This window comes from Ailuropoda melanoleuca, chromosome 18 (assembly GCF_002007445.2).
Source record: "Ailuropoda melanoleuca isolate Jingjing chromosome 18, ASM200744v2, whole genome shotgun sequence".
Lineage (NCBI taxonomy): Eukaryota > Metazoa > Chordata > Mammalia > Carnivora > Ursidae > Ailuropoda > Ailuropoda melanoleuca.
The window spans coordinates 4,830,990-4,846,478 of NC_048235.1; the positions used below are offsets into that span (position 1 = coordinate 4,830,990).

The 15,489-nt window shown below is 45.3% G+C and overlaps 1 long non-coding RNA gene across 9 annotated transcripts in view; it reads left to right on the forward strand.

Annotated features, from left to right (window-relative positions):
* The first annotated feature begins 7,902 nt into the window (after positions 1-7,902).
* Positions 7,903-15,489, forward strand: part of LOC105242154 — a 43,309-nt gene continuing 35,722 nt past the window's right edge. For 2 of the 9 annotated variants that reach the window (XR_004621879.1, XR_004621878.1), the window contains exon 1: positions 7,903-8,396. This is a non-coding gene — a long non-coding RNA (uncharacterized LOC105242154). The remainder of the gene's footprint in view (positions 8,397-15,489) is intronic. The other 7 variants (XR_004621877.1, XR_004621874.1, XR_004621875.1 and 4 more) reach the window with 6 other exon arrangements.

Here is a 15,489-nt window from a genome sequence, read left to right on the forward strand (position 1 = left end):
GCGCTGACGTTGGGTGGTGGAAACACTCCCTGTGGCGCCTGCACTCATGGATCAGATGCTGATGGGGCTTCGTGATGCACGTAGGACACATCCTGCCCATAACCTGCCGTGCCCCACTGCCTCTTCCCAGGCCCCAAGCCCAGGGTCCCCACGTAACTGAGAAGGTACATCTTTGCCAAGTCCCAGATCTCAGCAGGAAAGCATTCTTTTTCCTTTTCACCACTAAGTGTCCTGTTAGCTAGAGGTTTTTTATTTTTTTTGTAGATGCACTTTTCAGATTACAGGAATTCCCTTCCCTTCTTGGTGTACTCGGGGTATGCACGATGACTGGATATTGAAAGGTGCCCTGTGCTTTCCCTGCATCTCTTGAGAGAATCATATTGATTTTCACTGTTGTGCTAATATGGTGAATTATATTCATTTACAAGTATTGATTGAAAAAAGAAGTACTGATTCAGCCTTTCTTTCCTGGGAAGATCTCTACATTGTCTTACTGTCTTACCCTTTTTATATATCACTGAACTTTTTTGCTTGTATGTGTGTGGGTATATATGTATATGTAATGTGTGTATACATAATATATATATATATATTTAATATTTATTCATATATGTTTTATTTTTTTCGGCTTTACTGTAGTATAATTAACAAATTGCGTGGGATGTACTTAAATCATAGAACCCGATGATTTGATATACATGTACATACGTATACATACATAGTGGTGGATTCCAACAGTCAAGTTAATTAACACATATATCACCAATTGGAAATCCAGGTATAACTCTGACTCTCCCCAGAACTGAGCTAATAGCCTACTGTTGCCTGGATGTCTTACCGATAATGTAGTTAATTATCACATATTTGGTTTTTAAAAAATATTTTATTGTTTTTGGTGCAATTATAAATGGGATTGCTTTCTTTCTTTCTTTTTTTTTTTTAAGATTTTATTTATTTATTTGACACAGAGAGAGACAGCCAGTGAGAGAGGGAACACAAGCAGGGGGAGTGGGAGAGGGAGAAGCAGGCTCCCAGGGGAGCAGGGAGCCCAATGCGGGGCTCGATCCTACTGGGACCACACCCTGAGCCGAAGGCAGATGCTTAACGACTGAGCCACCCAGGTGCCCCAATTATCACATATTTGTATGTTTTATGTGTTAGACACTGTATTTTTACAATGAAGTAAGCCAGAGAAATTATTGACATTCAGAACACATAAGGAAAATACATTTACAGTGTGCTATGGTATTGAAACCAAGGCATGTGTAAGCGTCCTGTGCAATTCAACTGTGTGTTTGTATGTACATACAATACATACGTGTGTACATATATACATCATACATATGTACATAGTGTGTGTGTGTGTGTGTGTGTGCGTGTGGTGTCTTCTCCCACAGCATCCAGTCAGGCCTATGCTTGTCTACACAAGCAAGGGGACATGGACCCTGGACCCTCTTCTCACATGTCAGCTGCTGGGAAAGAAACCTGCTGTGAGATCCATGTGCCTTATAGGGTCTCCCATCAAAAGACCTGAAGTGAGCATCACCTCACCCCACAGTAAGAAGATCAGATCAGAGATGGCTGTCACGGACACTCCTCTGCCAGCATCCAAGCACTTTGGCCAGGTCGCTGCCCTCATCATCACCTTGACAGACAGGTCTGAACTTTGCCCCTGGGGTGCTCCCTAGGCTTCCTCTACAAACACAGGGCCTGAGCCTGGTCCTAATCCATCAGGCACAAATCAAGTGTCATAATGTAAACAAAAAACTGAACTCACAGCTGGCCACGGGTACATCGGGCCAGGACTTCAAGCTCAGCCTCAAGGCATTGGGCAAGAGATCTGACCGGATGCCCATCCGGATGCCCCATAAACCCCCAAATAAACTCAGACCCAGTCCCTTTCAGATCTCCCAGGAGAGCACTCAGAGACCTGATTTGGAGGCTGTCCAGACTCTCCAGTTTCAGTCCATTGCAATTGGACTTGGACCAGAAGCAACTCCTGCGTGATGGGAAGATGCCAGCTGAGATGCTGAGCACTGACCTCACCTGAGGGCCGTCCATATCTGCATCGGTCTTCCTCCTTCACCTTCCAGCCATGTTCTAGGCCAGTCCCTCAGAATGGTTTTCACCATGTTAGACAATGTGTAATGGAGCTCCAGACCCATGGCAGCTCCCATTCCATCCTCCGGAGAAGCTTACACCTCAATTTCAGAGCCCTCCGTTTTCCCAGACCGTCCTTATGTCCCCTTGAGCGTCCTCTGTGAAGACCTCTGAGAAGAATGGCGGGGGGCGAGACCCCCTGCAGGAACTGAGCTCACCGTCCAGTCTCCTGTGACGTGAGGTGACTGTTGCATCCCCGCGGGGAAAGAGGTAGGAAGCCGCTGTTTCTGGCTCTGTAGTGCTTCCCAGCTACAGTGTCTGTGCAGATGGTGGGGTCCCAGATGGTGCTCGGGGGACACACGTGCAGACACTGCGTATTTAGTTACGTCAACTTACATTATATTTAAAATGGAACTTATTAAACTGGCATATAAACTATTTTTAAATTAATGAATTTTATTAGAAATGAGTGAAGTTGTGTGAGTTGGTTTTAAACTATAATGTAAATAGAATACTATGAAATTAACCTGCATTTGGTCTGCAAATGATTAAATTTTGATAAAATCTGGGAAAAGGACCCACCTATCTGGTGTGCATCTTTTAAGCAGTGTCCTGTCCAGAGACAAGAGTTTTTGGCTCTGTTGAAGTGTTTCTGTGGGAACCATTATGGGGAATATTCTATTGTCTTGTATATTTTGGTTATTAAACGTCATTATAAATATGTCTTTTACTTGATTTTTTATATTTTTAAAATATTTTATTTAGTTATTTGAGAGAGAGTGTACACAGGCAGGGGGAACAGCAGACGGAGAAGGGAAAGAGGACTTTCCACTGAGCAAGGAGCCGACATAGGGCTTGATCCCACGACCCTGAAATCATGACCTGAGCCGAAGGCAGACACTTCACTGACTGAGCCAGCCAGGTGCCCTAAACTAATTTTTGAAAGACTTATTTACCTGAGCCGAGGGTTCAGGTCATGATCTCAGGGTCCTGGGATCAAGTCCCGTGTCGGGCTCCCTGCTCAGTGGGGAGTCTGCTTCTCCCCCTCCCTCTGCTGCTCCCCCTGCTTGTGCTCCCTCTCTCAAATTACTCTTTCTCAAATAACTGAATAAAATATTTTTAAAAAAGGGGGGGGAGTCTGCTTCTCCCTCCCTCTCTGTCAAATAAATAAAATCTTTAAAATAAATAAATTATTTCAATATTAATAAAATTCTCCCAAAGATGATATATAGGTATGTTAACTTTTAAGCGTCGAAGATCATTTTGTAAATTAGTTTTATTCATCAAAGTTTATTTATCTGGGAATAAAAAGGAGCTTGATAGGACCTGTGTCTTATTAAAAACACGAAATCTTAGGCACAATTCAGCCCCCCTGCATGAAGATATGCGTATAGACAATGTTCTTAAGTGGATCTTATGTATATTAAATTGTGGAAAGCACTGCCTACAGACTGAATCTCTGTTTTTCTCACATTGGAAACAGTTGTTGAGTTTTTGTTTTTGTTTCATAACAGGTGTTCAGTTTTAAGAAATTTTTTTTTTAAAGATTTTATTTATTTATTTGACAGAGATAGAGACAGCCAGCGAGAGTGGGAACACAAGCAGGGGGAGTGGGAGAGGAAGAAGCAGGCTCACAGCAGAAGAGCCTGATGTGGGGCTCGATCCCATAACTCCGGGATCACGCCCTGAGCTGAAGGCAGACGCTTAACCGCTGTGCCACCCAGGCGCCCCTGAGTTTTAAGAAATTTTTGATCTCTAGGCCCTACCCCGAAGACACCAATTATGTGTTGTTGTCGCCGTTGTAGTTCGTCGGTTTTGAGGCCTGCGCCTGCGTCTTTAAACATTCTCTGGATGGTGGTAACGGGCAGCAGAATTTGAGAACCACGGAGCTGGCGGCGAAGAGATCACAGTATGCACATGTTGTCTCCATTTTCTAACTCTGGAAAAACTGTAACTATCATCCAGCTAGGGTTGGAGGGGAAGGGTTTCCTTCTGAAGAGCGCATAACTCCTTCCTCCCTGTCTAGCACTCACCTCAACGGTGTTTCTGTCGACAGGAGTCTGTCCCTTAAGGGCAGGCTGCTCCTTCCTATAGAGCCAGAAAAGATCCTAGGTTGGACCAGTCCTCCGTGACCATGACATGATCCAGTCTCCAGGTAGCTTGGGTCATAGGCTGTTTAGTTTTAGTACTCGGCCCTGGTCTCATGGTCTAAATCCTGCCTCATTACTCTAGCGTGGCTCTTCATTTCTGGTAATATTCAAAGGGTCCAGAGAAGCATAGAGAATTCCTCTCCCTTCTGGAATCTTTAACAATGAAGGGAGTTAAAAGAATTTTAAGGTCAACCATAAACAGCAATTTGAATTATGGGGTGGGGGGTGAGGAGCGTGCCACATCTTGTTTGAAATGTAAACATAGAGATCAGGGTCAGGAGGGGTGAAGGTATTGCTAAAACAGCATTGATGCTAGCTGGACTCCACTCCAGAACACTGGCCATAATGTCCAGGATGATTGTATTTCTTATAGCCACCCAAGGGATCCCAATAGGAAGTCAGTGCTGAGAGCCATTTAGCTAAATATTGCTTCTTAAACCCTAACATGCTTACAGATCTCTTGGAGATCCAGGACTCAACACCAGGAAATTATAATTCAAGAAGTTTGGGATGGAACCATGAAATTTCACTTTTCAAGTCACTGCCGGTGTTGATGTTGGTCCCCCCCAGGCACCACCTCAAGTAGCACAAAACTAAGGACAGTGAGCACAGCACACACAGTCCCTTACGCTCAGCCATCATTTCTCAGCACACGCAGATGTGGTTCCAGTGACATCACCTATTACTCCCCCTGCCATTATCTTTTTGGCTGACCTTATTAAATTGGGAGAAGTCAGTAGTGTCTGAGCAAGGCAGTGTTTGAGAAACAACATGCATGCATTCATTAAAACAAACATGATTGAGCATTTACCATGTGCTCTCAGGTTTGCCAGGATACGCTGTGAGCAAGGCGATGTGCTTTGGACCCCAGTGCGGGTGTCATTTAACCCGCTGTATACCCTGGGCGGACACGGTGGAGAGCCACCGCCATCTGGGTTTAGTGGGTGACTCTGTGTTGCCCAGTGCATGAAGGTCTGTCTTTGGAAATGGCTTGAGATCCCCCATGAGGCCAGGGCCTTTGAAGGGTGTGTCTAAGTCTGGACGTGAGGGTCATTCGACAATGGGTTTTGATCACACACTCATTGTGTTCACCATCCGCACTTTCTACTTCTGGGTTGTTGTGTTTCCTTCACTGCCAACACGGCGTTGTTGGCGTGTTAATGAGCATCCCGATGATCTCAGCACACTCGCAGGACGGAGAAATGATTTTAGCACCGGGAAACAGCATAGACACTAACTTAGTGCCTTCTATCCCCTCATGTGCTTTATGTTCTCATGAGGGGGAATGGGAACCTCCCTTGTGAGTCATTCTAAGCCAAACACATGAACTGCTTTATTTCACCAGCGTTCTGTACTTTGACTTGACGCAAGATCTCAGCAAACCTCCGCTCTCTTAATGGGAGGTTCCCTTAGATGTGAGGACACTAAAGTCATGTGATGGGCACGTGTACTAGGACAGGGAGGGACACCTCAAAAAGGAGGAATTTTTCCCTCTCAGGGATTGATGTGGACATAAGTTCCCTTATATGCACTGCATTTTTTTTAAGGATTTTGTCAGAGAGGGAGCAAGCACGAGCAGTGGGGAGGGCAGAGGGAGAAGCAGACTCCCCGCTGAGCAGGAAGCCAACACGGGGCTTGATCCCATCATGACCTGAGCTGAAGGCAGACGCTTCATTGACTGAGCCCCCCAGGTGCCCCTGCATTTTTTTTTTTTTGCATTGCATTTTAGAGAGACCACCTCTTCATCAAGGCCATGTGCACGACCCTCATCAAACTGCCATCTCATAACTACTGTGCTGAGGTAGGACTGAATTGCTCTGAAAAAAGAGTTCTTTAGGGAGCTCTTCAAAGGAATGCCTGGAAATTATTTTTAAATTGTAATAATAACAAAGAAAAACAATTAAATTACACTTCAGTGTCCTGTCACTTCTTTTTACCCACCAGTTTTCATTGGCTTTAACTCCAGTTAAGTAAATGGACTCTCAGAGGAGTGGTGGAGGGACCCTGGCTTACTCAGACACACGTGTGTGTACCTGTGAACACAGAAGATTTGAGCTAGAGGTGGGTTGGAGGCTGGATGGTTTACACACAGAAGAATATCTTCAATGAAAAGGCTGAAGTGTCTGAAGTAAACTTAAATTGGAGGGTTTGGAAACCTGGATTCCTTGACCATCTAGTAATGCACAGACCTCAGTCCTTAATCTGTGTCTACTTTGCTGCAGGTCTGAGCGGAAGTGAACTCGGTCCTGGAGGCCTGGAGCGCTAGAGATGGTTTCTCCTCCACCTATTGTTTCTGCTCTTTTGTGTAAGAGAAAGTTAATTTCTACAGTTTAAACACAATTTAGTCAATATATTTAAAAATATAAAAAGTACTTAAGTGTTGGAGAAACTGATATTACTTATGGGAATGTCAGAATAGTGCTCCTACTTAGAAATACTCTAAGAAATTTAAGCAGCGTGAGGGGCACCTGGGTGGCTCAGTCGGTTAAGCATCTAACTCTTGGTTTCAGCTCAGGTCATGATCTCAGGGTTGTTGAGATCCAGTGGGGCCCCAGCACTCAGCAGGAAGTCGGCCTCCCCTCCACCCACTCCTCCTCCCTCTGCCCTCTGTCCCTGCCCTCCCTCTTGCAAGCACATGGGCTTTCTCAAGTAAGTAAATAAATCTTTAAAGTAAAAACCAAAGAAACCAAAACAAACAAAAACAACCCCCAAAAAACAAAAAAGAAATTAAAAAAAAATTTTTAAGAGATTTTATTTATTCGACAGAGATAGAGACAGCCAGTGAGAGAGGGAACACAAGCAGGGGGAGTGGGAGAGGAAGAAGCAGGCTCACAGCGGAGGAGCCTGATGTGGGGCTCGATCCCATAACGCTGGGATCACGCCCTGAGTCCAAGGCAGACGCTTAACCGCTGTGCCACCCAGGCGCCCCAGAAAATTTTTTTTTTAAAGATTTTATTTATTTATTTGACATAGAGAGAGACAGCCAGCGAGAGAGGGAACACAAGCAGGGTGAGTGGGAGAGGAAGAAGCAGGCTCCTAGCGGAGGAGCCTGATGTGGGGCTCGATCCCAGAACGCCAGGATCACGCCCTGAGCCCAAGGCAGGCGCCCAACGACTGCGCCACCCAGGCGCCCCAAAAAAGAAATTTAAGCAGTATGAACGGTTGGGATTTGATCTTGCCAAAATCCAATCTGCAAGAACTTCCGAATTTTTAGAGGAAATAGAAAAGTAAATAGTAACTCACAGATTTCACATTAAAATTTGGTAAAGGTATTAATAAGGCTATTGAAAACAAAATGCAGTTTATTATTATTTTTGAAATGTTCACGTAAAAGAATAGACACCCATAATAAATATGCCTGGAAATATTGAAAAGTTAATTATGGAATGCCATCCTCATTTAGCCCAAAGATATTAGAATTGATAAATCATCTCTACAAGTTCTGAACAGAATGAACTCAACGGAAAGGAGAAAGTCGTACACCTAAATGTGCGGAGCCCAGGGCTGTGTTTCCACCCCCTACGTGGACGCGCACCAGAAACCACCTCCGGCCCTGCGGTCGCCCAGGGCTGGCCGACTTTCACCGCAGCCCACCTGCTCCACGTCCCTGATGGCCAGCCCCCGCCCGGGTCCCCGGCCACAGCAGCCCAGCTGCTCCGGCCGCACTCCCAGGGAACACGGAGAAAAAGCTTTCTGTAACGTAAGCCCTTTCCAAGTGGTTGGGAAAGAAACATCTCAGCGTTTATTACGTTTATTACTTTATGCTGTAACCTTAAAGAATCTGAATGACTTGCAGAACGGAAGCTGTCCTCCACACGGACGAGGACGCACGCCGGACGGCCAACTCCGCCCGGAGAAGCACAGACCGGAAACGCCGGGCGGGCGGCCGGAAGTGCTGGGACCCCTCCCAATAGCCCCGCCCTTCTCGTGACCCCGCCTCCCCGCGACCCGCACCCGGAATCGCTGTCTGGAAGCGCCTGTCCCGCCTACGGGTGAGACCTTCCATTTTGTGGGGAGCTGCGCTGCGCGGCGGCGGTGAGACCCCATCTTGCCCCTGAACCCGGAGCTGGGAGGGAAGGCCCGCCCTGCCGGGGACATCCCCTGCCCTCTGTCCCGGATGCCCTGCTGCGGCCTGTGCCTGTCAGGGTGAGTTTACGTTCCGACCGGCAACGCTTCCTCCCGGGGGCCATCTGGATTAGTCCCTGCGAACGTGGAGGTGGGTGTGGGGGGGGCGGGACAGGGGAGGGGGTGACTTATCCGTGTGCACGTGGGGGAGGGGGCGAAGAGGGGGTGACGGGTCCTTGGGGACGTGGGGGAGGGGGTGTAGAGGGGGTGATGGTAGGGGAGCACGCTCAGACGGTGAAGGACAGCGACCTGGGGAAGCATCAGGGAGAACGCACAGAATGGGGCTGAGCACAGAGATGGAGGAGGGGCGAGTGACAGAAGGGTAGATAGCAGAGTCGTCGTAGTTTGTTTTTTTATCTTCTACGTTTATAGTGTCATACTCGGCTTAGGAAGACTTAGTAGTTTTCTGCTCTTTGTTGTATGCTGAAAATAATTCTTTGGAGGTTAATTTTACAGTTTCAGTGTGCATTTGTTAAGGATAGAGATTTTTATTTTTTATTTTGGTATTAACAAAGTGTTATTTAGCCAGTTTGTCTAATAATACATTTTCTTTATGTGATCTTTTAACTTTGTGGGCTGTGAACTAAAGTTTCCGACTAATCATGTGCTCCGTTTATCCTTTCTCAGTGAATGTTCAAGGATGGGCTGAATGATACTGATGTTTTGTTCTAACAGCCCATCTGTTCAGGATGAATACATCACATAGAGCTGTTTACACTGGTGGCTATCCTTCATGATTTCCATTGCCAGTAATAAGTTCTTAACTTCATATTTTCTGAGAATCTAATGTGATGTTTGAGAAAAGAGAACTACTTGAGATTATTATGATTAAAACCATGAAAGAGAAGTTGCTGAGGAGTATGAGATATGGCCTGTAATCTTTGTAGAGTTGGGCAGAGAATGCCTGTTCCTGTGAGGGTACTGGTGGTTGCATCCTGCCACAGGCTTCTCCTGACCTCCTTGCCTGTCCCAACACACATGAGCTGGGTGCCAAGGCAGTTGGGTAGGTGAGGAACAAGACTGTTTACACTAATCACAGAACATATGTGTCTCTCCCAAGAAGAGGGGCACTTGGCAATGTGTCCTGAGCTTGGGGAAGGAAAAGAAGAATGCAGAAGGGGGTTAAGGAACCAGGAGTGGGTGGGACACTGAGAAGCTCCAAAATAGGAGAAATGAACATCTCTGCCCATCTTCACCTGGAGATCTGTGCTCGGCAGATGCTACAGTGTCTTTAGTGTCTGATTTCAACCACAAACCCACTGCTTCCAAGTGACATGTGGGTTTACTTAGGAAGACTTCCTGAAGAAACAGAAAAACCAAACTCGGGGTCTCCATGTTGAAGTTTATTGTCAGTGCAAGTTCTGGAAAAAAAAGATTCATGGCAGCCGAACTCTCCATTTTATTTTATTTTATTTTATTTATTTATTTTATTTTTTAAAGATTTTATTTATTTATTCGACAGAGATAGAGACAGCCAGCGAGAGAGGGAACATAAGCAGGGGGAGTGGGAGAGGAAGAAGCAGGCTCATAGTGAAGGAGCCTGATGTGGGGCTCGATCCCACAATGCCAGGATTACGCCCTGAGCCAAAGGCAGACGCTTAACCGCTGTGCCACCCAGGTGCCCCCAAACTCTCCATTTTAAAGGGGAAAAAACCTCCATTGATATTGTAAAAATCTAATAGAAACAGAAGAAAAGAGATCCACGCATAGATGAGGGCAGTAGTAAGCAGTAGAGGAAAACAAGGCAAAGTTACATCAGCTCGGGTACTTAGAACATCATCCTCATCAGCTGGGGAAGCCCCGTTGAGACAGCCAGGCTGGAGTCCCGATGGAGAGGCCTGGGCAGAGTGTCCTCTCCTCAGGTGGGATTTCCCACTGACCATCCCCATAAGGACTATATTTAGAGGGCACATGACGGGGTCTGAAGTTAAACATTCGTTGGCCTATGTGCAGTTTGGAGTGAGCTGCATTTCTGTGTTATCACGTCTTTACGTTTTCAAGGAGCCTGGGCTATGTGTGTTTGCCTCCTCTTCCGGATTACATTCCGGGGGGTCAGCCCAGCCTGGAGCAGGAGGGGATGCAAGGCAAGACTGACAGCTCTCGGCGTCCAGACCAGAAGGTCCAGTTCTGACCTGGAGGCAGCTAATGTTCACTAACCAGTGTCCCGAGGTGACTCATGTAGCACGAGTCTCACACACGACATTGTTAGCCTGTGTTTGTGCAGGTGGGGGTGGAAGGTTTTGCAGGACAAATCACAGAAACCTCCATCCATATAATTTGGTTTAGGAGTTTCTGTGGGAGGTGTCCCCATGTTTCAGTAGAAAGAGGACTGTCATGGCCACATGTTGAATTCCTCCCAATGTGTATGGTTGTGGCACAAGATGGTGTATTGATTCCAAGCCCTAAAAGGCGTAGTCTCAACAGTCAGGTGTGAGTTAAGATTGATCTTGCCTCGGAATGAAGCTCAGAGAAGAAGGAAGATGAGGAGGAGTCAGGACTGCTGCTTTCTTAGAGAAAAAATTATATTTTCTGTTGATCGTTATGTCCTCTCCCTCCTGAAATGCGTCTTTAGACCCTACTAATGTTCAGCTCTCAAGTACCCTTCCTAACACATTTGCTTACAGTCACTCATGGTGTTTTCTGTGCCCTCTTCCATCTGTAGATAGATTCTATCTCACTGTGAACCACTGACATCAAGCTTGGGAAACATTTCCATGTGGGGTTGAATCGTTGGAAGGACTTCATGCTCAGATAGGGATTGGAGATGGGGTGAGTACTATGGTTTCAATGAGGTAGGGTAGCAGGGATTTCCTAGGGACCATAACAGGATGTCCTGCCAATTCTCTATGAATAAGGACTAAATAATGTGCAGGAATCGTGGGAAAATCATGGAAAATGATTGGTAATGGAAAACTTGATCTACCTGACTTTATAATGCATTCGAGCCTTAGAAAAGTGAGCCAGTGTGGATCTGGCCTTAAAATGTTAATTACTTGGAATAAAGTGGGAGAATGCAGAAACTGATCATAAAAATCAAGGTTGCATTTAATCCACATGATGGGATAGGTTTTATTCCACAGTTGCTTTTTTAAAATGAAATCAGGGGCACCTGGGTAGCTCAGTCAGTGAAGCATCTACCTTCCGCTCAGGTCATGAAGCAGGGAGCCTGCTTCTCCCTCTGCTGCCACTCCCCCTGCTTGTGCTCTCTCTCTCTCAAATAAATAAAATCTTTAAAAAAAAAATGAACTCAATCTAAATGATTAAGAGTAGGAGTTTTAAAAATAGCTTACAACACATACATTCCAGAAACCTTGACATTACTGGATTTGTAAAGAATTGTTTAGTGGCTGCCTCTGAGCACAATGACTTCTCTGAAGAGAGAGGTCTGTGTCCTCCTATGCTTTGGGCAAGTTGGAGTCCAAGTGCTGGTTTGAAGTACTTTGCATACATGTTTTGTTAGATTCTGGCAAGCTAGCCCCTGCCTAGGGTTGCAGTGATAACTGTCAACCATCACCAAAATGTGGGCTTTTCATTCAACTGTAAACAGGACTCAATATTACATTTTTTATTTTTATGTATATAAAGAAAAATAGCTTTTTATTTATATTTCACTGATTACTGGATAAATTTTTTTTTTAAAGATTTTATTTATTTATTTGACAGAGAGAGAGACAGCCAGTGAGAGAGGGAACACAGGCAGGGGGAGTGGGAGAGGGAGAAGCAGGCTCCCAGTGGATCAGGGAGCCTGATGCGGGGCTCGATCCCAGGACCCTGGGATCACAGCCTGAGCCAAAGGCAGATGCTTAACGACTGAGCCACCCAGGTGCCCCTGAATAAATGTTATTAATACAGTTGTATTTGTAGACATATCCATGTAAATTTTTGTACTTGGCTCATTTTTCACGTAATTTAACAAAATATTTTATATGCTAGTTCTATCACGCATACACCCAGTTATACATACACACGAGTGTGCACTTTGATCTATTTTAGTTATAATTTTTATACAGTGAAATATAAATCTTCATGCTGTCACCTTTCTAATTTTATTTTGGAAGTCTTCCCCTATTCTATCATTATAAAATCGTCTCTTCATTTTAGTCTGAGTATTATATTGTTTAATATACTTACACATGTTATATCTTGATGAACTCACCTCTGTGTCAACGTATAATTGTCTTGTTTCTTTTTATAACTTCTGAGATAAAGTCTGTGTTGTCTGATGTAAGTATAGCTACCTCTGCTCTCAGGATTGCCATTGACCTGGAATATGTTTTCCTGTCCCACCACTTTGAGTCTGTATGTGCCTTTAAAGCTGAAGCAGATCTTTTGTAGACAGCATATATTTGGGTATTGTTTGTAATGCAGTCACCCACTCTGCCTTTTTATTGTAGAATTTAATCCACTCACATTTTACATAACTATTATAGACAAGGACTTACTAATGCCATCTTGTTTAGTTCTTTTCTCCACGTTCTGCAGTTTTCTTGATCCTCTTTGTGTCTTTGTGTATTGATGACTTTCTGTAGTGGTATGCTTTTTTCTTTTTTTTTTTTTTTTAAGATTTTATTTATTTGACAGAGAGAGAGACAGCCAGTGAGAAAGGGAAAACAAGCAGGGGAGTGGGAGAGGAAGAAGCAGGCTCCCAGCGTAGAAGCCTGATGTGGGGCTCGATCCCAGGACTCCGGGATCACGCCCTGAGTCGAAGGCAGATGCTTAATGACTGAGCCACCCAGGCGCCCCTGTAGTGGTACGCTTTGATTCCTGTCTTTGTATCTTCTGTGTATCTACCGTTGCTTTGTGGTCACCGTAAGACTTAGGTAAAACATCATCTAGATATAGTAGTCTAATGTAAGCTGATAAACAACTAAACTTTACTCTCTCCCTTATGTTTTATGTTTTTGATGTCACAGTTTATTTCTTTTCACATTGTGTGTCCTTTAAAAATTATGGTAGCTATAGTTATTCTCAGTACTTTTGTCCTTTAACCTTGTGCTAGAAGTAAGTTGTTAATGTATCACCATATCTGAATTTGGCTATATAACTACATTATATGGTTTGTTTGTTTTTTAAAGATTTTATTTACTTATTTGAGAGAGAGAGCGAGCGAGGAAGCACAAGCAGGGGGAGCAGCAGTGGGAGAGGGAGAAGCAGGCTTCCCGCTGAGCAGGGAGCCCAATGAGGGGCTTGATCTCAGGACCCTGAGATCATGATCTGAGCCGAAGGCAGATGCTTAATGACTGAGCCACCCAGGTGCCCCTGAAGGGAAGGTTTTATGTTTGACTGCATGAAAATTATAAGTACAAAATCCAGGAGAACCTGAGAAGTCTGCTATAGAAATGGCTCTGCAATTTATTTATTTATTTATTTTTTTTTTAAGATTTTATTTATTTATTCGACAGAGATAGAGACAGCCAGCGAGAGAGGGAACACAAGCAGGGGGAGTGGGAGAGGAAGAAGCAGGCTCATAGCAGAGGAGCCTGATGTGGGGCTCGATCCCGGAACGCCGGGATCACGCCCTGAGCCGAAGGCAGACGCTTAACCGCTGTGCCACCCAGGCGCCCCTGCAATTTATTAATCATGTTCAGCTCACTGCTCAGTAAGTCAGATCACATAAAGAAAGCAAAGATGCTGCTGGATGTTAGAGTAAATGGTTAAACAAGGTTTTACTGGTTAATATAAAAAAAAGTATCTTTACAAACTACATAATGAAATAATGTAAAATTATTTAACAAAGAGTGAAGAATATTTTTAGTATATATGACTGAAAAACACTGAGGCCTCATGACAATAAATTTTGAGGGGGATGTAATTTAGAAAATTTTAAAAAATGTGATGATTATGACATTTGCTCTTCCTTTGTGCCCTGTGCTGCTGTTAAGGCTTACTTCTGTTCTCTCCTCCATCTCTCATGATCCCACTGATTCTTGTCTAGATCACTCTTATTTTGCTGCTCTTATGTCTTTGTGAGCCCATTGGACCCACCCACCGCATCCTTTATTTTACTCTCTTTCCACCTCACTTTCTCAGACTCCTTCTGTCTCCCTTGTTCTCCCTCTGATGTGTTCTTTCCTCCGTATTCCACACCCAACAAGACATCCATACAGATGTACTGAAGATGCCCTCCTCCTAGGAAGAGCTTACTTCCCAGCAAAACACTGGAACATAAACACACCATGCCAGACACAGTGTGGAAGGTGAAATTTGGAATACAAGGAGAGGTTGGCAACCCCCCCCCCCGGAACCTCCCTGAGGCAGACTGAAGGAAGGGCCTGAGAAACAGCAGGGTGCAGCTCCCAGAACAGAAAAGTGGTCTCAGGAGAGGACTGGGGTCTGCAGAATGCTAGGACCAGGAATGGCATGGCACCTGGGGGACGGTCTGGAGGGCCAACAGGGTTGATAGAGGTGAAGGGCAATAATCCATTTCCCTAATTGTGACTTGTCACAGCACTGGGACAGGAGACAGTGAAGAGCGCAAAGGCAGAAAGTCCAGACAGGGATAGCTTCCCATCAGTTTTAACTAGAAACAAAATGAGTTAGATCTGGCAGCAGAACGACCAGTGTCCTGAGTGTTTCAGGGTGATGTGAGTCTCCTTGCTGATGGTATGGGCAGGTGTGTGGACTGTGCTATCTGTGGGGACTCCTGCCACCAGGTGTGGAGAATGGGTGGGGAGGGGAGGTGCCAGTGAATGCAGGACTTGAGTCTCAAAGACAGGAGCACCTGGTCCACTTGGGTGGTACCTTCGCTCCAGGAAATCTGCTTCTAGCTCAGCAGGAAACTATAAGGCAGGTAGTGTTCATCAAAGAGAAGTGTGACCAAAGAGGGGCCTCCCCCAGGAAGGGCAGGGGCAGTGAGGCTGGGGTCAGGTGGTGCTGGGCCTTGAGAAACACGTAGCCAGTGTGAGCAGTCCACGCCTCACCTACCCTATTGAGGTGTTTCTGCTCCTGCCCCTTCCTCCAGCAGTATGCATCACCTCACATTTTTGCTCTGGGGTTGCTGCTTCAAAGTAGCTTTGGTCCTTTTTCCTGGTGGAGAATTTAGGATCCTTGATCCCCCAACCTATAGGCTTTCCACCACATAAGCTCTATTACTCGCTCCTCAACATTCCACCCA